At 40.2% G+C, this 24020-nt stretch overlaps 1 protein-coding gene across 1 annotated transcript in view; it reads left to right on the forward strand.

The window, feature by feature from the left end:
- Positions 1 to 16966: 16966 nt before the first annotated feature.
- atos (atossa) overlaps positions 16967 to 24020 on the forward strand; it is a 76660-nt gene continuing 69606 nt past the window's right edge. Inside the window, 1 exon segment of the mRNA XM_067134307.1 lies at positions 16967 to 17480. The gene's annotated coding sequence lies outside the window, so the exon portion shown is untranslated.

The following is a 24020-nucleotide window of genomic DNA, read 5'->3' on the forward strand; positions in this document are numbered from 1 at the left end:
ATAAACTAGTTTCGACAGATTTTAATTTTTAATAGTATTTACTATTTGTGTAAATTTTTTTATTGTGAATGTAAACCTGTAATTGTATTTAATGTAGGCATTTAAGCTTGTGTAAATGTATTTGTAAATATGTAAAAATAGGTTTTAAACTTTATCTTCATTCATCCCAGCGCTGAATGACCTCAAGTGTCCCAGTGATTTGGCATGTGGCCAAAATCCCATATTCCATTCCATTTTCATTGGTGCACTGAGAGTAAGGTATACATTAAGGTGACTCTCCTGGGGCAGTTGCTTGTCTAAAAAAAGCAATATTGTTTCTCTCCTTGTGAGGCCCACCTGGATGAGTTAATTTTGTTATTTTCATGTTTATTAATCCATAGTATTTGACCCTTGATTTTCCCTTTGGATTCTTCCAGTCGAATAAAAAAGAAAGAAATTCAAATATTAAAACTTTTAAGGTAACAAACATAAACAGAAAACTGAATTCAGCCGGAATCAAACCTTGACCCACTTGTCTCTGTTTTTGTTTTAGATTAAGCCAGCTCTTGCTTCTAGAGCAGCCCATAAACTTTACCCATTTCTGTTACACTCTCTCAAAGATATACAATAATGTATATTGCTGTACTGTGAAATCTACAGCGTCTTACTGTGTGGAGCGCTTGTTCATTCTACATCAAGCCAGCCTTGTGCTGGCATGGGCTCTTCCTTGGGGCATCCCTTGATGATTGGTTTGGTCAGTTCACAGCTTGAGAACTTGCCTGCCATTCTATTACTGCTGTTGGATATTTGTTGACAGGTGAAACTGTGATAGAGAGAAATTCCTGACTCCTTCCGGAGAGGAAAGAACCACCTAGCGGTTAGTTTTACATTTTTTTAAAATAAAATAATTTTTCCTACATAAGTTAATGACCTGACTAATCTCACCTAACCTAAACTTGGGTATCAGGTTCGTACCCTAGTGCTTGACATCGTATAGTTGGTTAGGTCATTTGCGAACTAAACGGACTTCAGAAACATTCAAAGCACAGATCAAAACATAGGAAAAAGTTAGGATCTTACCTAGATAATGACCCCAAGTAGTCCAATCTTAGATGATGACCACCAAGAAATATCAGTCCCAGATAACGACCCCGGAGCCTTGTTGAGGGTCACTGTCTAGGAAAGACCCATTAATTGTATGTACAAGACAGAATTGGCCTAGATTTGAGGCAGTCAGAGAATTGCAAGTATACCGGATCTACTTTAAGCCAGGAGGGAGAGTGTAAATCAGAGGTTGGAAACAGGATAAAAACAGTTTTGGGAAAGGGAGGGAGGTGTGACAAAATACCAAATAAACAACTGAAAGATCTGTTACGCAGTAATCAGATTGGTGATTACATATGGTTCAGAAACATGGCCATTTGGTGAACAGAATTGGAAATCACATCAATGAGTGGAAATTGAGTGCCTGGATGATGGGACAGTGGGGATTGAGATGGTGTGGGCATGTAAGGATGAGTGAGGAGGAAGGAGTGAATAGTTCTTGGGAGGAACCTGTTAAAGGTAGAAGGTCAGGAAGGAGGTAGAGGATTAAATGTTGTGATAAAATGAGGGAGAATTTGGAGAAGGTGATTTAACAGAGGAAGATGCTTGCGATTGAAGTAGTTAGAGAAGTAGTATTAAGGCAACTAAACCCTTACAGCATTGTGGATGAATATATATATATATAATCTCAAATATACTTCTCTCCTAACAACAATTTCTCACGATAACAAAGGTTAAAAATTGTATGTTTTTATCATTCGGATAACTGTCTTGTCCTCGAGCAAATGTAAGTGGCCTCGATCAGGTGGCTACACACTTCAAGTGTTCTTTTCATATAACATGAATTTATTACTCATGTATTCATACATTCACTGGAATTCACTTATTTTCTGTAGATGACCTGGATGCTGCAATGTGAGAAGCTTCTTGTAATCAGGTTTTTGTGGGTTATGGGGGTGGGGAGGGACAGAGAATTGTGTCTGTGTCAAGGCTACACAATCTTACCTGAATCCCTGGCCTACTTTGTTACAAAACTTCATTTGTGTGGATGTGCACTAGAGTTTTTTACCACATTATATATATATATATATATATACCATACACATATATATATATATATATATATTATATATAAACTAAACTACTACAAATGTCGTTCGATATCCAATTCGCTCTACCTCGGGAATATCACTGAAGAGGAATTATAAGTGATAACCGATTCAGGACCTGGGAGATTCGAATACCAGGCAGTGTGAACGGATGACTGCAGGGACTGTAGCCATTCGTCTGTCAAGTGAGGTATAATTTGATACTGATTCTGCTGTATATATACATGCCGAATACAGGTTTTTGTACTTAAAATCGATCTCACCTCACCTCCAGTATGATAGCCAACCGATACATTTGAGACACGCAGCTATTTCTTAATTTTTGTCACTTATAGTATGACTTTTTTATATTCACAAACATTAAGCTTCAAAGATCATTAAGTATCCAGTTTGCTCTACCTCAGTAATATCATGAAAGGTAATTATCAATTAACAAATGATTTGTAGCTCATAATATCAGCAATCAGGAACTCTGTATCATTTCACAGGCACTAAAGTCACACCCTCCACCTCATCGGTAAAATATGCAGGTGGGATTTCATTATCACAAAGGTCCAGACTCCCCTACTCAGCCCTGACCTCCTCAGACACTGCCAGGCTTCTTTTAGATGTCACATTACCACCATCTCCTGAACCTGATATCCTCCATCCATGACTGATTACCTGCAACTTCAAAGACCTTATCATCACATCAAGACAACTGCCAACATCCATTTTAGTATCGTTGACCTGCAGATCTACACCTAGTGATCTCCTGAGGAAATGTTCCTGATGGGGCTCCACCCAGAGCTCAGACTGACTACCTGCAACCCTTCAAAGAATAGCATTTATCATCACATCAGGACAGGCAGGTAACCCCAAAATCCATACCCACTTCTGAACATAGTAGACATTGCCTTCCTCCACTGGAGAAAAATACTTCTCCAAGTTTGGCCTAATGGTGGAAATGGTCAGGATCCCAGTACACCAAGATGACCAAAAGCTGCACTGCCAGCCTGTTTGGACCACCACTTGACAGTCAGTCACAAGGGGAGCCACATTCCAAAACTGATAGACAGTTCAGAGACAGTGCCCTATGTCGATGACATCTTTATTTTTTTTGGAGAATCAGGAAACCACCATAAAACAAAGCCCAACTAATACCCACTTCTGAACTTGGCAGACATCAGCTCCATCCTCCCTTGGGAAAAAATCTCGAGTTTGATCATAATGGTCAGTTTGAGTCTGACATCTCTCTTTCAATGCATCACAACAAGATGGCCCAAGAAAGGGCTACAAAAATGGGGCTGCAATTGTATTTCTTTTTGCCAAACAGCAACACCTTCACCCTCAGCAAAACTAAGACAGTCAGTCATGCCAAAGACCCCTGTCTTTACCAAACTGCTGGCCAAACTCACCCTCTTGACAGATGCAAGAAACATTGCAACAGGAGCAGTCACTGAACAGCCAATCAACAGAACAACTTGGGTTTTTCAGCAAAAGAGAAAATCTAGTACCTTTGACAAAGATCTTCCAGCCATGCACTTCAGACAGCTACTCGAGGTTACACCCTTTACCATCATATCAGACCACCAACCACTCATTCCTGCCCCACATTAAAGAAAACTCTATACCATTACAAATTCAGGTGTGCCATTCAACACATTCCCAGGAAGAAAAGCCCTGTGGCTAATGCACTATTCAGAATAGAAGTCAACAGATTCCAACAAGGGATAGGTATGAACTCACCAGTGCAGAGGCATCCACACTGTGGCCAGAGGCAATACCCATAACTGAAGTAAAAGCAAGTGTCTGTGCAGAGAGCTGTTCAGTGGGTAAGTGATCTGTTTCAGAGTCCCTGATTACATAACATCAGACATAGGCCAGCATTCATCTGGGAAATTTGGACCGCCCTGGCCAAATTAATGAGGTGAAACATTCACCACACCACAGCTAACAACCCACCTGCCAGTGATATGGCAGAAAGAACCCACTGCTCCCTCGAAGCTGCACTCATTGTCAACTGCAATGGTCCCAAACGAAAATCACACTTGCTGGGTACTCCTCGGCCTACAAAACGTCCCAAAGAATGACCCAGTGTCTCTCCTCTGAACTGGTATTTGATGAAACAGTCTGTGAGTTAGCAAAGTTCTTCCCAACTGATCAAAGCTGTACAACTTGACAACCAATTGGCCAATATTCAGGAAATCATAAAAAAATATTGTTCAGGCATACAGACATACAAAAGTGAGAAGAAGACTTGTCCCAAATCATCTGAGAACTAGCAAATTCAATTTCATATAAAATGAGGCCCGCAAACTGCCTTTAACACACGTAAACAAGGGCCACTACCCTGTTCTTGAACGGAAAATGTTTTAATCAGGGCATCTTCTAGATCACATATACTTCATGGGCATCAATTGATTTTGGGTCTTGGTCGTACACCTGACCGACATAACTCTAATGACAGCCTCAGCCTGTACAACGTATCAAAATCGGGCCAGATTATGAAATTAATCAGTAAAAGACTCTTGAGTGTACTATTACCTTGCATAATCGCATTTTTGGGGTGTGGGGCAGCTCGGCCAATTTTTAGACATTTAATAGCAGTGCTAATGGCTGACAAGCAGCAGTTGCTGTTGCTGCAGCAGCTGCACAGACACTTACGAGTGTTCTCGATTTAACGATGAGTGTGTCAGCCTCTCGATACGAGAGGACAAACCTATCACGGCCATGTGGCTGGGAACGTGCCCAGATAATGCGCTGCCCTATCTTATCTCTGCGAATATGACGGTCACTTTTTCATATTAATGATGTTTGTTTATTTATTTAACATTTACGGGTGTTAATTAAGCGCCTGGGATCCCTGAATACATTCCTGAAGGTAAATAAAACTGGTAAATCAAGATGTCAAGATTCCCTGGAGTCTGACCTACGACAAAACCCGTTTTCTTTATCGAACGTTCACGTCATTGACATACTATCCCGAGGCCCTGTTGTCCGGGAATCTCTCCGGGACCCCCTTCCTTGGGTACCCCCTTCGGGGGTGGTATCCGGCCCTGGGGGGCGGCGGGGACGTGGGCAGAGGGGGGTAATGTTTGGGCAGGCCAGCTGATAATCACTCTCGTCCCAAGCCGCTCTCGACAGGTGGCAATGTTGCCGTTTCCACCAGACTATTCCCCCCTTCACTGTTCAATGGTTTAGCGCTGGTAATATTGCGTATGGGCGCAATGTCGCTTAGTGTCATGTCGTTACGGTATCACGTATCCAAAGGGCCGTTGAATTCTGTGTAGGTTTCGGTATGACAACTTTCCTACGTCTGCATTTTCTGAACGGATCGGGGTATAGGCCTAAAGACGTTCCACTTAGCCAAAAAGGAGGTCTCTCTCTCTCTCTCTCTCTCTCTCTCTCTCTCTCTCTCTCTCTCTCTCTCTCTCTCTCTCTCTCTGACTGTCTACTGCGTAGCACATTATTGACAGTCTAGGAGGATCGTACAGAAGAGCCATTCAGTCCCTAAAAAAGATTCGATCACATCATGGGGCTCTGCGCAACGACGTTTGGCTGTGATGTGACCCCAAGACATCGTGGCTCTAAAAAAAGAATCCTTTCATTTTTAATCATCATACGCCCGTTTGCTTAAGGGTGAACTGCGTATGACTCTTACGCAAGAACTGTGCATTGCCCAAACTCACTTAAAAAAATAGGGTTGGTCCTTCTCCGTTACATAGAACACGCAACAGATGAGACGCATTCAAATTGGCATACCGCCATTACGCAATGCTGGTCCCTAGTCCCTATAATAAATCTTCCTTTAAATAAAAGGGTGTGTCGACTGGAACAGCGGAAGTTAGAGACGTTGGACAGCTAATTAAGACCAGACCGAGAGACTGAAATAAAAAGATAACGATTAGCTTCTGCAGTACGTCATAGAAGGTCCGTTGTAAGCGGTAATTGCTACGGACGTGAATAAGTTACAAGATGGTCAGTCACAAGTGGGTTCTTCACAAATATGAAGTAATTATCAACGATAAAACATCCAAAAATAGGTTACCTAAAGTTATGACTTGCCGAAAGTTAAGATAGAACGTTTTATATATTATTCAATGATAATTGCCCAAATCATTTCAAGGTTCTTTTTTGCTGAGACAGCATTTTTTTATTTTTTTATTTTTGAACAGGGACGAGTTGTGTGTGTGTGTGATATTCAAAGATATGGATTTTCACACTAAACGAGTTTAAAATAAACTAAACAGGCTTGTAGGTAAAAAAAAAAAACATGCATTGGATTCTACAAACATTCGAAATGTTTACTCATTTTCATTTTGAAGAAGTAAACAAGCATTTCGATCAAATAAATATCTGTTTAATGAAATACAATCATGAGATTTGTTGGAATTAAGATGCAAATTGAATAAATAAACGGGGTTTCAGTTACGATAACTCGAGTTTTGGGGAGATAAACTTATATAGGCTATAGTATAGTACCATAATCATGTTTAGAGGAAATATTTGTTTTGACGGATAGTAGAAATTTGCAAACGAAATGAATTATTATTATTATTATTATTATTATTATTATTATTATTACAGGAACAAGCCAAGGACAAACATGAAAATTCTCATAGAGATTCCGCCATGCTAGCCAATCGTCAACAGCTTCTCCTCCAATCGCAACCTCCCAAATTGTCCCTGGTGGGCCAATCAGAACTCGCCTTTTGGTAAGTGGCCGAATGGAGGTGGGGAAGGAGGTGGTAGTAGGCCTTTTGCTTTTATCTGAAGAAAAAAGAAAATAACAAACAATTCTGGCTGTGATTGAATGGTCTTGATAACATCTAGACGTAAGTGGGATTCTGTGAGGTACCACTGGGCGATAAGGTTGGGTCTTCTATTCGAGATTTAGCCGTCCTTTCTCCTCCTCCTCCTCCTCCTCCTCCTCCTCCACCTCCTCCTCCTTCTTCTTCTTCTTCTTCTTCTTCTCTCTATTCAGACATGGACAAGTTGTATGGCCTTGGAATGCTTCATTTAGTCCTAAGGTAACATCACTTATGTTGGCTCCAACTTTGGTGTCTGGGAGATAATTTTGGTTTTACATACATACATACATACATACATACATACATACATACATACATACATACATATATATATATATATATATATATATATATATATATATATATATATATATAAACAGAGCTGAATACATTAGGATATACAGGCAGAAGACTGTAGGGTTTTCTGTGAAAAAAAAAGGGTCCCAGTCAGGAATGTTACGCGTTCTGGGTATTTATAGGCCTATTGTTCGTGACTGGAGTAATGAGAGTGGTGAAACAATGGAGGGAGAAAACAGGCCTCATGAATGGAGCTGTTGATGTTTACAAATGATTATTGGAATGAATGAGAATGTTGTGAAGACTGAGAAAAAAAAACAAGTTAAAAATGCGCCGAAGTTTCTTCGGCACAATCTAGTTTTCTGTGCAGTGTATAGTGCTGTATGAAACTTTCAGCCATGGCCCATGAAACTCTTAGCCACAGTCCATGAAATTTTCAGCCAGGCCCTGTAGTTGCCTGTTGTTGGTACCTATAGCGGTGCAGATGTAAGATCATGGCTAACTTTAACCTTAAATAAAATAAAAACTACTGAGGCTAGAGGGCTGCAATTTGATATGTTTGATGATTGGAGGGTAGATGACAAACATACCAATTTGCAGCCCTCTAGCCTCAGTAGTTTTGAAGATCTGAGGGCGGACAGAAAAGGTGCGGACGGACAGACAAATAGTCATCTCTGTAATAGTTTTCTTTTACAGAAAACAAAAAATAAGGATACATCAAAATGATTTCATAAAACCCATTACAGCTGTTTCGCTATCTCGATTTAGCTTACTCAGTGAGTGACTACAGTTAGCCTGGAGAAAGGGAAAAGTTTCATTGCAAATATGGACCTAGTCCAATGATTTTTTGGTCACTAAACCATCCACAACGATTATGTATTTGAAAGTTGCAGCAACAACATTGGCACCTTATCTGTGACCCAATATATGACCTTGACCTTTAACCTGGACTTAGCAGACTTGATAAATAAACTTATTCTTATTGATTAACATGAAAAGAAAACCTTTTATAACGGCTGAGATTCTTAACTGAGACAAATTATAGCTTTTTAACCAATGTCCCCCAAAGAGACTACATCTGCAAGAGTTCACTGAGATCCGTTAACCCTTTCTTGAGCCATTCTGCTAAAATTTGCAGAGTGTGAATAGTCTTCACCACATCCAGAGCAGACTTACAAACCAGAGCAGATTCCAAGCAAGTAGTGAATATGTTTATGAATATGTACACATATGTATACATATGAATATGTATATTTGCTGTGTTTTTAAAGAAGGAAAGATATAACATTGAACATAGTACACAGATCTTAATTATTTTTATTTTTTTTAAACAACGATAATATCACATTCATGGACCCTAAATGAAGACACAAGTTTAGTTTTGTGTGTGTGTGTTTTTCTTGAAAGTTCTCCGACGCTAAAGAATATTAAATCAATCAATCATGGCCTGTTTTAGGGTAAGAGAAACCATTTAGGTGACATAAAAATTATACGATGGCATTTTTGAAAGGAATGTTGAAATTAAAATTACAATTTCGATTGAATTTTTTTAGTGAAATATTTAAATCAAATAAGAAATATTTATGGATATCTTGAGAGAGAGAGAGAGAGAGAGAGAGAGAGAGAGAGCAGGAATCCCAAAGCACTGAATGATTTTAAAAGGTTTAATCACAGGAACATGTTGAACACGGCCACTTGCGAAAAAATGAAGTAAATAAGATTCAATCATAAAACATAAATCCCCCTAGCTGTAACCTCATTCATTCCTTTTACTGTACCTCCGTTCATATTCTCTTTCCACCCTCTCCTAAACAATTATTTCTTAGCTCAATTTGACCTCATAAGCCCCAGCTCTTATACGGGCCCTTGGCCAAAATTCCAAATTCTACTCTACAACGCATAAGCAATGTCATTATTTATTCTTTCCAGCAAGATTCATAACACGCCATTACGTATAATGTGATTATTCATCTCCAATCATGACACACAAAGACAGTTTTTGCACAGAGGAAGAATTGGGATCATTGGATTATTCCACCGCAAAACCCACTTAGCAGAAGTCGCAAAAACGCCAAGGTAGTATCCCAAGGTTGTTTCACACAGACCTGGGAATCTGGAATCTGGAAAGTGTGTCAGCTTTCTGCCATACATAGTCGACGAATGGTGGTTATAGATGCTTTTATAGACGTTTCTTATAGAGACATAGAAGTTTGCAAAGAGTTCCGGATTCAGGGGGAAACTTCTCATTCACGTGTCTCAGTTCTCGAGTTATTCTACTAAAACGCTGGGGCTCAGATGTTAGAGAAAGCTTAACTTCATCTATGGTGAATGTAGAATATTTCTTTCAAGTGATTAATGATGATGATAATTATTAATTTCGATCATATTTGCCAAAATCGGTCTTTAAATAATTTTTTTGATAAACGGTTTTTCGTGAGATCAGAGAGAGAGAGAGAGAGAGTCAGGCCACAGGCTAGACGACGGCAAGTTTAAAAGGTGGATTTAATGCCTGTAGGCTATTATTATTATTATTATTATTATTGCTTTGTCTCTGTCCTAACCGTCATCATTCATTCCTATCCTTTGCGACCGTTATTCGCCATCTCGTACCGCCGGACCCAACTTGGCACCCTTCCAGATGCACCGTCACGTACCTCCGAGTACCCCTCTCTCTCTCTCTCAGCGTGTCACGCCGTGTCACGTTGTGTGTCACACGGTGTCGCATGTCCAGCTCCCTTCAAACAATGGCGTCTTCTCTCGCTTTTGTAAATATATCTGAATATCTTTTACATGTTCCCCAGACACGTGCTCTAGGCCGTGGCACGTGTTCCCCGACCTCAGTTGATGCTGTAAACGTACCGTGCGTACCCCCGGAAGGATGCTGGGTTGGGTACGTACACGTACGGACGCCCTGGGGGCTCCCCCCCTGAAATAGGACATCTGATAGACTTGTATGGGGTGCCTATGGAGGGAGTCTTGTGTCGTGGTTAATCTTGTATGACCTATAAAATGGTATTATCATTATTATTATTATTAAATGAACTAATATGATTCAAAAAGCAGTTAACATCATCTACAGTCCGCCTTACAAAGTACGCAGTAAGCTACAAAACTACAGCTTTTACCAGGCGTATTTATGCAACAGCACTGGCCACGTGGCCCCTTCTGTAAACAAAGAACAAAGTCATTCTCCTTCTTTTGGTTTTATCACAATATCTCCGGACCTGGATGAGATCTAGTTATGTTCCTTTAAAAGTAAATGTTTTTATCTTCCTTCAGTCTTTTTTGTTGGAGTTATATATCAGAATCTATAAATGATCGTATTCTGCAATACAAGTTTGTGGGAATTATCATACCTAGGTCTAATTTTCTATTTCCCTATTGTTCTCTTTCACACCACACACACAATCACCCACCTCTCTCTCTCTCTCTCTCTCTCTCTCTCTCTCTCTCTCTCATACGACCATTCAATAAAGCTGAGATTCGTACCATCAGTAGCAGCTTGTCAAGTTCCTCGATGCTACTTTGGGTTTGTTATCCGCATGGCGGAAGCTCCTTGGGGCGCGTGTTTAGTACTAGCCCCTCGGGGATCAAAGTATTATATACAATCATTTTTTTTATTAATATAATTTGTCAACCGCACGATTTAGAAATGGGTGAAGTATATAATACTTCGATCACCGAGGGGGTAGTACTAAACACGGAGTCCGAAGGGGCTTCCGCCATGTAGGTAACAAGAGAGAGTAGCATCCAGGAACTTGACAAGCTGCTACTGATGGTACGAACCTCAGGTTTATTGAAGAGAGAGAGAGAGAGAGAGAGAGAGAGAGAGAGAGAGAGAAAGGACCTTCCGCCACATAGACAGCAAGCCAAAGTAGCACCAGTTATTGTTCCAGAGCACAAAGAAGAAGAAGAAGAAGGAGAAGGAGTTTGAGTCAATTGAAAACGTACCTCAGGTCCTCTTTGAGACTTTATGATCCCTGGGGAAGCTTTTGGACTCGTCGTACACAAAGACAACAAAGACTTAACTAGACTGGACTTTAGGGAGACTTCCATTAACGATTTTAGTGGCGTTGGACAGTTCGAAGGTACTGTCGTATTCCATACGTCATGTAACGCCTTCCACTGCTAACCGCCATTGTAATGCCGAGGTCTTCATCCCGTAGTTACTGAACTATAGCATTTGTGTGTTTTTTTTATGTAATATAATTTGTTGCAGAGACAAATGTATTAAATACCTTACTTCCTACACCCGAAAAAATTCTGGGCAACGTTCTTGCGAATACTGTGACGACTCTCTCTCTCTCTCTCTCTCTCTCTCTCTCTCTCTCTCTATATATATATATATATATATATATATAGCATTGTTTATTTACATAAGGAATACTAATTAATATGCTAATATTACTGGGTGCACTTAAATTATCCCAATTTGAAGCTAAATCATTCCCTGTAATCATTTGTGGCTACGTGGATCAAATTTTACCTTTACCATTTCAAGATTTTAAAAAACCGTATTCCTAAAACCTGCAAATTTATTTATAAATATTCAAAAATATATTTTAAAACGTCTTTTTTCACCAATTAAGTCTGGGTACTTACATGAAAACATTTTTAGTGCTTTTATCAAAGAGGTTTTTTTCTGGTCGAAATATATCAAAATGGCAGTATTTGATGGGGTCAGGGGGGCGCGAAGCCCCCCGGCTCTTAAAGGTTAATGAGTCATTAAGATAACCTGGGAGGTCAGGTCAGCTGGGGTCAGGTAACGTTTAGCCATTTTAGTAGTGATGCTAATACGCTCTCTCGTTACCTATGATTGTTTCATATATTTTATATAAACGAGAGAATAATAATAATAATAATAATAATAATAATAATAATAATAATAATGACATCCCAACTGTTAGAACTTACCTGAGAGGCAGGTTATCAATCCAAGAGTAACCGGAAGTGTAGTACAGCCGCCACAACACCTGATCCATGAACCAATTAGGGTCGTTCCTGGCTGTCACCTGGCGAGGTGAAACCATCATTAATTCTGTTGCTGTTGTTGAAATAAGCTCGAATTCACGCCAGTACCGGCTCTTGGTTCGTATTTTAGCTAAAACATAATCTATTTTTACTTGTAGTACTCCACTGATTTCAATATATTCTTCCCCTTGTGGAGATCTATATTTTTTCACCAGTTTCTGTAATTTTTCTGAACCAGCACCATTTTTACTTATGTATTCCTCAATTGATTCCAGTACATTCTCCCCTTGCGAGTACTTTTGAATACTTTTACTAGTTTCTGTCATTTTTCTGAACCCTCACCAGTAAGTACTTTACCATTTACAACTAATCATGAAGACTTATTTTATGTTCGTAAGTGAAATGGTTTAGGATAGAGTACATAAAATTGTAACTTTTTATTTAGAGATATATCAGGGAGAATGTATTGTACACCTAAGAAATTTGCATAAAGAGTTTACTTAATAATTAAAGCTGAAATGATTCATGGTTGGCTATTGATCATCCCGAGCAGGTAACCTAATTAATATACCTGCCAAATTTCATCCAACTCCGCTCAACGGTTCTTGAGATATCTGGTTAAAACAAACTCGCATATGGCGACGGTTGAACTAATTTGTCACTTTTTCGTAACTGAACGTGACTTGGCAGTGGTATAATGACAAAAGCGGTCGTTCACATGTGACATTATCAAGATAATGAACAGAGGAGAAGTGGACAGTCATTGTTATCGTTTTCAACAGCGTAGCAACCGATGAAAAAAATTTGATTAGATTGGTGGCCGTGTCGTTAAAATCAGTCACTTGGCCATTCTGTAACTTGTATTCTGCGAGTTTTATCAGTACTGTAACCTGTCATTTGTCATGAGTTTGGGGCTTACTTTCAGACTGGTTCATTACCTTTCTCTCTTTCTCAGAGAGAGAGAGAGAGAGAGAGAGAGAGAGAAATGTGCTGGAGTTATGCGGTTTTTCATGAAAAACAATTCTCTTCATATCAGCAATCTTAGTTACATGCAAATGTTACAAAGTAATATTGAAAATACTCAGTGTTGCAAACTCATTTAAGACCCATATGACCACATAACCAGTGTTCTCGAAGACTGGGGTATGTCATTGCCTCCAGACAGTGGTGCTAAACAGTCTAAAGTTTGTGTTCTGCAATTTCTCAGAGATAAAACTCAAGCACATTTCTTGTCTGTGATCGGTGTAATTTAATGGCTGACCGGGATGAGGAAAGCATCTCTAAATGAGGGAAAGATTCTAAAGGAATTGATGATAAGAATGTTTGACTGTTTATTTGTAAATGAGGAAGGGTTACAGGGATGATTGCAATGATTATAGAAGTGTAACAATGCTTCATATTCCTGAGAAGGTGTAAAGTACAATTTAGTTAAAACTTTTCCTGCACAATGGATTTACCTTTGAACCAGCAGTTAGGAAAGGCAAGAGTCAATGATTGTTTATTTTATAAGTATGTGTGAGTGTTTGTGTTTGTGTGTGCGTGTGTATGTGCAACGTAGTTCTTGAGGTCCGTTGCATGACGTCACGGCGTTAGACCTTGGAACCCAAGGACACTGGATTCGGTAGTGTCAATTATAGACGGAAAAACACGTTTCACGACAGACCTTGAAGACGGTAGTCTCTGGACGGATGCTATGCTTTTTTCCCCAGGCATAGCGCAGTATAGCTGCATTTCCTGAGAATCCTGGGATGAGAATATAGAGGAGAATGTGAAATTGCTACCTGACCAAATTCAGCTTATCATTGCTTCTGTAACCTTACCTGGTGTTGGGTAATTAATCTGGCATTACCTAGATTAATCAGTTTTATCTAAGCTAACTTTATAAGGGTAATTAACTCTTTTTAATGAATTAATTTAACTATGTAGTTAGTTTACCTTACCTTGCTGTCATAATTATTATCTTTGCTTAGTAAGAGCACTTAGAGAACCCAAACCTCCATCTAGACTGAGAAATCATTTATATATGAATTCCTATCTCTCCCAAAATTAAAATATAGAGAAGATTAAGAATGTATCGTTTTCCATTGGCTGCCAACAGTCAAATCTTTATCACTGACCAAAAAAAGTTGGTTATTTTGAGTTGTGAAGATAGATTGGTCTAAATCAGTTCGCCCGTTCTTGAGATATTGTTCCGATTCCAGCACCAACAATGACACGGTCAAGACCTAATCTCCTTTCAACTGGCCCCCCTCCCCCCAAAAACGTGAGATCACATAAACAGGATCTACTTTGGCTTGTTACCTAGGCGTCACCTACTCCCAGGTGCTAGTACTAAACATGGCGGAAGCTCCTTGGGACGCCGTGTTTAGTACTAGCCCCTTGGGGGATCAGAGTGTCATATACACCCATATTAATAGCGTGGTCGACAAATTATTATATATTAATATAATCGATACCTTCGTGCTGCCGCCATCTACTTTACATTGACCATACGGTGTTTAGTACTAGCACCTCGAAGTACAAGCCAAAGTAGCAGCGATAAATGTGTCTCTCTCTCTCTCTCTCTCACTTCCTCTTGGAATAAGAGAGAGAGAGAGAGAGAGACTGCAACTGTAGAACAAATACCACATCATGTTCCACACGTACTGGGAGTACAGAAAATCACAATGATGTTTGGGTTGAGTGATCTCTCTCTCTCTCTCTCTCTCTCTCTGTCTCCCCGTGTCCCCTGAAGCTGTAAGTGCTCTCTGGACACTTTCGGCATTTGAAAATCCATTATATTCAGAGTGTTTCAAACTTGACCAGCGTGACGACAGGTTTAAATTTATGTCTGCTATCAAACAATGAAAGGAATGCACACACATATACATATTGGTTAATTCAGCTTCAGATCAGAAGATCAATACATGACTTGGTGACTGCAGGAATAAAACATTAAAACTGTTTAGTATTCAGCCTCACTGTAAAAGAATATGGAACTAACTTTATTATTATCTATCAAATAAATATGGAAGTGTTTCAGATGGAACACTAGGCCTAGGGTTGAGTTATTTCGACTCTTTCTTTGTCACAGCCATCTAAGAGTGTTTTTACTTCTATTTCTTTGTCTTTCTGTTTGTTTGTTTGTTAGCAGGATTAGGCAAAAAATTACCTGTGGGTTTTTATACAAATTTGACCAACGGTGGTCCTTTTATGGATTAACTTTGGGAGATGAATGGAATTTTTTGGCGAGATGAGACTGTTGGGGAGAATGAGTGACTTCTGGGCGGGTGGTTTCATATTAAACCAATAATTGGGCTAAGACAGTGAATAAATAAATAAATAAACTGGATAAATAAATAAATGACAATGAAACCCTTTCATTTCAAGCCAAGGGCAAGACTTGGAAAACATTCCATGTTTATGCGCTGCCAAAGGCACCACTGATCTGTGTGTATGTAGGAGTTTATTCCATCCTATGTGGTAGTTATGTGGTAGATCGTGTACGTGTGTGGACATATAGGTAGTTGTTATAACAGTCACAGACAGACACACACGTACACACACAAGGCTCGCTCCACCAACGGTATCTCTTTAGGCGCATGCTTTCGACTGTGATCGATGGTTGCTTGTGTTTCAGAGAGCTGCAAACAATTTCCTTCTCTATCGTTTTAATTTCGGCAGCTACCCGTTCATTCTCGGCTGCATTTAGAGTAAAACAATGATGGTATTGAGCTATGGGACAGTCAATGTGATGGAGGGGGTTGGGGGGCGTTTGTGTAAGGCTAAAAGAATAAAAAAATTGGAGGATGAGTCTGGCTCATTTTAGTGTTCTAATGGGGTAACATTCTTTGTCCCTTCCAACGTAATTATCAAAGGGTCTTGATTCGTATGTTTCTTAAATCATAACATACAACATCGATTATCAAAGATGTCTTATTTTATCTTATATTTTTTGCCTGCAAGCAAATTGTAAACGTGGTTAGGGTTGTGAGTTGTTCAGAGGGACAGTGAAGTCGTATTTAGATCATCACAAACAACATCGAGTATCAAAGATGCTTTTTTTTTTTAGGTGACATTTTTGCCGACCTGCAAATTGTTGAACATTTTTGCCTTCTAGCTGATTGTTGGACATTTTTTGCCTAACAATGAATTGTTGAACATTTTTGCCTTCCAGCAAATTGTTGAACATTTTTTGCCTACCAGTAAATTGTTTAACATTTTGCCTACTTGTAAATTGTTTAACATTTTGCCTACCAGTAAATTTTTAACATTTTTGCCTACCAGTAAATTTTTTAACATTTTTGCCTACCATTAACATTTTTAACAGTAAATTGTTTTAACATTTTGCCTACCAGTAAATTTTTTTTACGTTTTTGCCTACAAGTAAATTGTTTAACATTTTGCCTACCATTACTTTTTTAACATTTTTGCCTTACAAGTCAAATTTTTTAACATTTTTGCCTACAAGCAAACTGCTGAACATGTTTGCCTACCAACAAATTGTTGAGCATTTTATGCCTACCAGCAAACTGTAAACACGGTAAGGGGTTGGCGAGTTGCTAAGAGGGAGGAGGGAGAAGAGGGAGATAATAAGGGGAGAAATAGGGAGAAAGAGGAACAGTCAAAACGTCCCCAAAACCTCACCAAAAGATCCCACCATGAAACCCCATCTAAAATCCTGCCTACCATCAAATAGTAAACACACAAGGGGTTGGCGAGTTGCTAAGAGGGGGAGGGAGGGAGGGAGGGAGAGAGGGAGAGAGACAGAGAGGAGCTGGGGACGAGAGAAACAGAGCCAGGGAGGAATCAGCTGAGCAGCTCACAACACGTAGGGCCGCCATCCGCACCTCTCGTCGTCCTCCTCCTCCGCCTCCGCCGCCGCCGCCGCCGCCGCCGCCGCCGCCGTTCCGATTTCGCCCCAAAATGTCTGTGAAATTCCCCCGCCTGAGGACCACCGAGGACTCTCTAGTGCAGTGAGGGGGCGCAAAACAGATGCAGGGGGGTCTGCCCTATCGATGGAACTGAGAGAAAGAGTCGAGAGAGAAAGCGAAAGGAGAGAGAGCGACGGGAAGGATGACTCTCTTCTGAAAGCTCTTCCTTTCCTCCCACTCTTTGTCTGGGGCGGGAGAGAGAGAGAGAGAGAGAGAGCGAGAGAGAGAGAGAGAGAGGGGAGGTCTTCTTTTTCTCTCCTCCTCCTCCTCCTCCTCCTCCTCTTCCTCCTCCTCCTCCTCCTCCTCCTCTTGACGTTTATCGGGGATTATTTCTTCTCGAGGATTACCCATGAAGTAGAAGGACGGTCTGTAAGGTAAGAGAGAGAGAGAGAGAGGAGAGAGTGTGAGAGAGAGAGAGAGTGTGAGAGAGAGAGAGAGTGTGAGAGAAAGAGTGAGAGACATTTTTAGTGTTCATGTCAGCTGATTCAGGGCTGCCAACCTCGCCAAGGACCATTCGTCTATATACACATTTAAATTTTCCATATTTATGTATTTTATCATTTCCATTTATCTGTATCTCATTTTATTTTGTCACCTGTGATTTTATTTAATTTTCCTGTGTGTAATTTGTGTAATTAACGTCTGTAATTTTAGGTTTGGTGTCGTTTGGGGCCTGTGCAAAAAATGACCTGCCCGATTTTATTTTATGCATTTTTATCTGTTATTTATTATCCATTTTTATCATTTCACCAATATATTAATTCCATATCTCATTATTTAATTATCGTGGAAGATTTAACACAAGTATTTTTTTTTATCAAATTGTCACTTTTGGACCCCCTTCTCCCCCAAACCCCCAAAAACCAAAAAAAGATGACCGAAATGATCTAGATTTAATTCTTCCCAATGAAAATCCAAAATGGCAAATTTTGAAGTTTTACCGACAAGTTTTTGGAAGGCGGTGCAAATTTAAGTCGGCGTGGGCCTGCCGCTTGTCGATGCTAGGCTAGCCTAGCCTAGCCTATGCTTATTTAAGCTAAAATTTAAGTAATTATGATCCTGGCTGCTCGTGTGATGGTTTGTCAGCGTTTGAAAGCATAAGACGATAAGCCGCAGTATTCTTCCTCGGGTTAAAATGTCGCGGTAGAGGTACTCCGGCCTACCATAGCCTAACCTAACCTAGGTCGATTAGCCTGGGAGGTGAGGATCGTATTTTGTGTTTGGCAAATGGAGGGGATTCTTCAGCTGAAGATTTTAAGAAAGAAAGGAAGAAATGATATTAGAAATATGAATAAAAAAGAAAACTATTGTTTTGAAATGTGTCTTGACTTAAGTTACATGTTAGAGATTCAATAATCTAGCAATATGCTAGCCTAACTAGACCCCTGCTATTTAACCGTAGTTGAGCGTATGACAGCTCTAGAAAAGATAACTATGGTTAAAAATTGAATAACGGTTTTTCTTTATCGAAAAAGAACATATATCGTAACTTACGGGGGTAGGCTACGTACTTGCATTCCCTTTAGAGTAAAGGGAAAGGTTAAGTGCAAAATTAACCGAACATTGTTCCTGTAGAGACAGAAACAACTGTCATTTATAAGAAAATTTTGGCGCATCGGGTCCGGTTGTTGAAACTAGGTAACAAGGTTTTCAAATACGTCACCAGCTAGCCGTGACCGCCCACACGTGCATCTGTTCTTGCGCTCCCCATCATGGCTGTTGTTGGGAGAGATGGTTTGTGGAGGGAGGTGAAGGTCTTGTCAGTGGCTTTGAAAGCAATGCGATGCTGGTCTCGTGTTATGTTTGTGGACGGATGGCTAGGCATGCTTTGGAGAAGGAAATGGAACAGCAGCTCGCTAATATCATTCGTTTTATTTTTTGCACTAATCCAGAAACAGAATTTTGGGAGAAAGCGTTAGTTTCACTTAACGATGTAGGCTAGCTTTCTCATCGTGCTGATAAACACTTTCCACGACTTCTATTTCCCAGTCGGTGTATTAAATTAAATGCAATGCGGTGCAACAAAATCGTTTAATATTTTTTTAAAATAACGTGTGATCCATCAGTTTGCAACCCAGAACACATCCTAATACATCTTTATATATAGGCTTCTATCTCAGTCAACATGAAGTCATCTTTAAAGATACGTTTCAACTGCAATGCACCCTAACCTAAAATTAACTGAGGGTGCTATGCCCCCCACCCAGATGTGATAGTGTGTAAGGCAGAACGATATGTGCAACACTTTTTTTTCAATCTTACTGAGTTTTTCCCAGACATACATATCAACATGAGAAAAACCACAAACAGTATTTGTCTTTTTCGAAGTCGCAGTCTTCAAGTTCTTCTGGTTCTAAAATATACGCGCTTATCTTTGGGAGTCAAACCTAATAATAACTTAGCACCCTAGGTTATTATTAGGTTAGGATGTATCGTGGTTGAAATGTATATTTGCAGATGTAGCACCCTAGGTTATTGTTAGGTTAGGATGTATCGCGGTTGAAATGTATATTTGCAGATGATTTCATGTTGACTGAGATGGAAGCCTACATATATAGCGATGCCTTGCAGATTGGCGGATCGTGTTATTTTGAAAAAATATGAAACAAATTGTTGCACAGCATTGCATTTGATTTAATGCACTGACTGGGGAATAGAAGCGTCGTGGAAAGTGTTTCTCTGCAAGATGAGAAAGCTAGCCTACGTCATCCATCTGAGGCTAACACTTTACCATTGTAGGGGTAAAGGATTGCTGTCTATAAATTGTGTCTCTTCCTCCATCATGGGGGTTCGAGATGTGGCTAAATTGTTCACAAGAAATAAATATCTGGTTTGTCTCGGCGCTGGTTCAATTTAAAAAGCTTGCGACCCACAATCACAGTGATCAACATATTTGGCTTAAGACATTTACGGAGGTTATAGGATATGGCGAGCAACTTTTTCATTTTTATACCATTTTTGATAGGAGGATTCCATTATCAGATATAGCCAGTAGCCATTGTTCTGCACTTAATAGGCCGTTGTTGTGCATATTGCCGAGTGTCGCCTCTTCCCCTTATTGTGCCCATCCTTCCTCCTGAACTGGTGCCTACCCATATACCCCTACTACCACATAGGGTGTATACGGCCCAGCAAGCTGCTTGAATCTATGCATAAATCTGAGGCAGGTAGCATACTACCCCGCAGCCCCCGACAGCGTTAACATCTAGGACCACCCCAAGAGACAAAGAGCATTTGAAGGCTTTGTGGCTTTCCAGGCCAGCTATCCTTGCTATCTCAGCCGGATGACGTAGGCTAGCTTTGTGATCTCACAGAAAAACACTTTCCACAACACTGCTGTTTCCCAGTCGGTGCATTAAATTAAATGCAATGCTGTGCAACAATTTGATATTTTTTCAAAATGAGACGTGATCCGCCAGTCTGCAAGCCAGATGTCTGTCTTGTGTGTGGATGTTTGTGAGGTCGAGGCGACCTGTGTTCAGGGAGGTTGAAGAAGCATTCCTGAGCTTTATCGTCCACCTTCTCCTCATCGTCATTTCTCCTTTTCTCTTCTTCCTCTCCAGACTGTAGGAGCATATGAAGAAGGCTTGGAATGCAGCCTTCCGCAAGAAGGCTGGAGTGTCTTCTCGTGGCCATCATCCCTCATTGGGCTGGACACTGATCTCTGTATCTGTTTGCTGGGTCTGGTGATTTTGGGAATGAGAAGTTCTATGGTTCTAGTATCTGCCTATAACTGATCTCCTTAGTGTGAGTCCAGCCACGTACATTCCCTGGTTCATGATAATGTTGAGTAGGCTAGGCTAGGCTAGGCTAGACAATCTTTAGTAAGGCCCCTTATGATATACTTTATAGCGTGTATATTCATAGGCTCTTGGCAATATCCCTTTCCCATAGCTTCCTAATTTATGCTCATTCAAGAATCCCTGGGGTGGAACTTTTAATGTTTTACATTGGTACAATAATTGCATGGTATGCAGTTTGGTCTTACATATCTAAAGATGTTGCATACATAAATCTCCTCCATTTTGCAAGATGCTTGTAAACTTTAGTAAGTTTTCAGTTGAACAGTAAATCTTACGCAGTGAAGGCTGGATGACAAGGCCACCATCAATAAAATGGTAAATTTTTAGGTTTTTACACCTTTCTGACATTGAAGTTCTGAGAGAAGCTTTCTGAGACTTGAAAAATTGAGGGAGAGTGTCTAAATGACACTTGCCATCCCCTAATCAAATGATAGCAAGTGCTGAATCTGCTCAGAAGAAAGAAAGATGCCTTCAGTGCACTTGTCTGATTGTGACCTTTGTACCAGTACATAGAGATGAAAGACACCAAGCAGTGTTCCAGAATTCCTAAGGCCACTTGACCTTCTACATAATAGCTGCCTAGTATGAGCAGTCTAAACACATTTATAAAGTCAGTCAGTACAGTACAACTTGGAATTCATAGACAAAAGCACCTGGTTTTCCATTTTCTCTCTGTTTAGGCGTGAAAATTTCTAAATTGGGTCATGGAAAATTGTTTATCTTGTTCATGAAGAAAGCAATATTGTTTAGAACATAGCATTTTGTTGGTACATTGGATAACTGTTACCTGTCTCCTCCCAGCCTTAAAGATTTAGGTTTTAAGACTTTGTCATTGTTACTGGTCTGCATTGACAGTGGCCTCATAACCTGTTTTCTTTAATGTATAGACAAGTTCAGTGTCCATTTGTTTTGTTACTTTTTCCTCTGAATTGACCTTTTTGAATCATCATGTCCATTCAAGATTCATTTATTTTACCATACATTGTGGTAGTGTGCATTTTCTCAGTAATTTTTGCTGTCATGCCTACTTCACAACAGTGGCTAGATTAGATAACTTTCTCTCATGTCGAGTTTGTTTGATAACCCCTCCAGGCCTCTGCATGATATCTTGTTTATATATATGTTCTCCCAGTTACAAGCAAGATTCCAATACACTTTGGACACTTACAGTTCACAGTTAATATTGGCTTACAAATTTGAGAAAATGAGTTTCAGATGATACCCCAAGGTGGTGACTAATGCCTGCTACAGTTTTTTGAGCTCATTTTTGCATGAGGTTTCTTCTCAGGGCCTCAGGGCAGTGCCTTGGGCGTATGGCTTATCAATTTCAGACCACTTTTGTGATTATGTCTGTGTGTACTGGTTCCCGTGTCCACTGCTGACTGCTTTCTGTGTGAAGTGAGTTGAATGACTTGAATAAGCTAATGTTGTAGTTTTCCTTTGTTTATGGGCTGACTATTAGCTTCTATGTATGGCATGCATGTGGATAGGATAATATTTTAATTTTAAATTTGTTGGAGAAGGAAGGGGGCTTGTCAGGATATCCCCATGATACCTCACATTATAAAACTACCTATTGTTGTTTTAAAATCTAGACCTACTTGTATGATTGCTGCCATAGACTTAATGATGCCATATATATAAATATATATATATTTATTGTAAAAGGTACATGGAAAACGTGCAAATTACTGCACATACATTCTATATTCCCACATGCCTTTTCACTTTAGGTTAGCTCCAATATTTGTTTGTTTTGTTCCTAGCAAGTCTTTTGGAGTGAGGTTGCAAGCCCCTTAGCACTATTCAACCCTAGTTGCAACCAACAGTCATCTAACCACCATGTCCTATTTTGCCTCAAAGGTCAGCAGGAACTGAAATGGGTAGTTGGGTGTCTTTGTTTACCAAAGTCCTCACAGAGAGAGAGAGAGAGAGAGAGAGAGGGAGGTTTGTGATTAGAATATTGAAACTGTATACGTGTTCATGTCAGTATTAGATGTACTGTTTTTCTTAGTAAGTACGCAGCTCTCTCTCTCTCTCTCTCTCTCTCTCAGCTGGACTGTGTTACCCTGGCAACAAACATCACGTCCGTTGAGAGAGAGAGAGAGAGAGAGAGAGGACAAATGGTAGGGGGGGGATGGGTATAGGTCGTCATGGTTCTTGGGAAGGGGGTGGGTGGTTGAGGGCTGTTGGTTCAGTGAGTCCAACTTGTGTTTATATTCGCCAGTTCGACTTCCAGTACATAGCGCGCACGCGCGCCTGGTAGCGATGGGTATTACCTGCCCATCGAGATTCCTAACTTCCTGTGTCAGAGAAGAAACGGCGTTGGGCATTTCCTGTTAATCTCTCTCTCTCTCTGGTTAATTTCGATGAGAACCTTTGAATCTGATAATCTGTTGTCATGGAAACAATCTAGACCTTTGCTCGTTTAGAGGACCATCACCTCCTGTCCATATCTGCCATGGTTCATGAAGGTTCGATCACCCGTTCTCGAGTTATCTGTCGTCTCATTTTTATGCTGCTTCTGTGAATTGTAGATGTTTAACAGAACGGAATTAGATGGAAGCATTCCTTCATCGTATATAAAAGAGAAGTTTTTATACTGTTTATACTGTTTTTAGTTGCCAAGTGGACTTTTAAAAATGGTACAGTATAATATAGTATTTATTTTGATACTGACTCCTCTTCTTTATTTGTAATGTAGGTGAGGCGACCTCACAAAACAGAAACGCCTTCGATTCTTCTTCTTCTTCTCCATGCAAACCGCCATTCGAGAGAAGAAGAAGAAGGAGGAGAACCGTCGGTATGAACTCGCCAGAAAATCATTTTTGATTCTCTCGTATTTAGTGGTCGCGATGATTCCTGTTTCTGCTCGAAGGCTGCTGCGCTGACGACGACTGCACTGGAAAGTCGCCTCTGTGGCGTCCCTGACACAGGGCCTGTTTTAGCTTGAACGAGGGCTTTGGGTCTTCTTGTATCCTATCATAGGATCCTCGTTGCTGCTTCTCGCTGCCAGCTAGCTGCTGGGATGGGTGGCTGTACAGTAGGTGTCCGTGCAGTGCCGAAAACGGCCCCTGTGTTGTGGGGCCACAGGGGCGGTATTAGCTTGCT

This window comes from Macrobrachium rosenbergii, chromosome 35, assembly GCF_040412425.1.
Source record: "Macrobrachium rosenbergii isolate ZJJX-2024 chromosome 35, ASM4041242v1, whole genome shotgun sequence".
Classification (NCBI taxonomy): Eukaryota; Metazoa; Arthropoda; class Malacostraca; order Decapoda; family Palaemonidae; genus Macrobrachium; species Macrobrachium rosenbergii.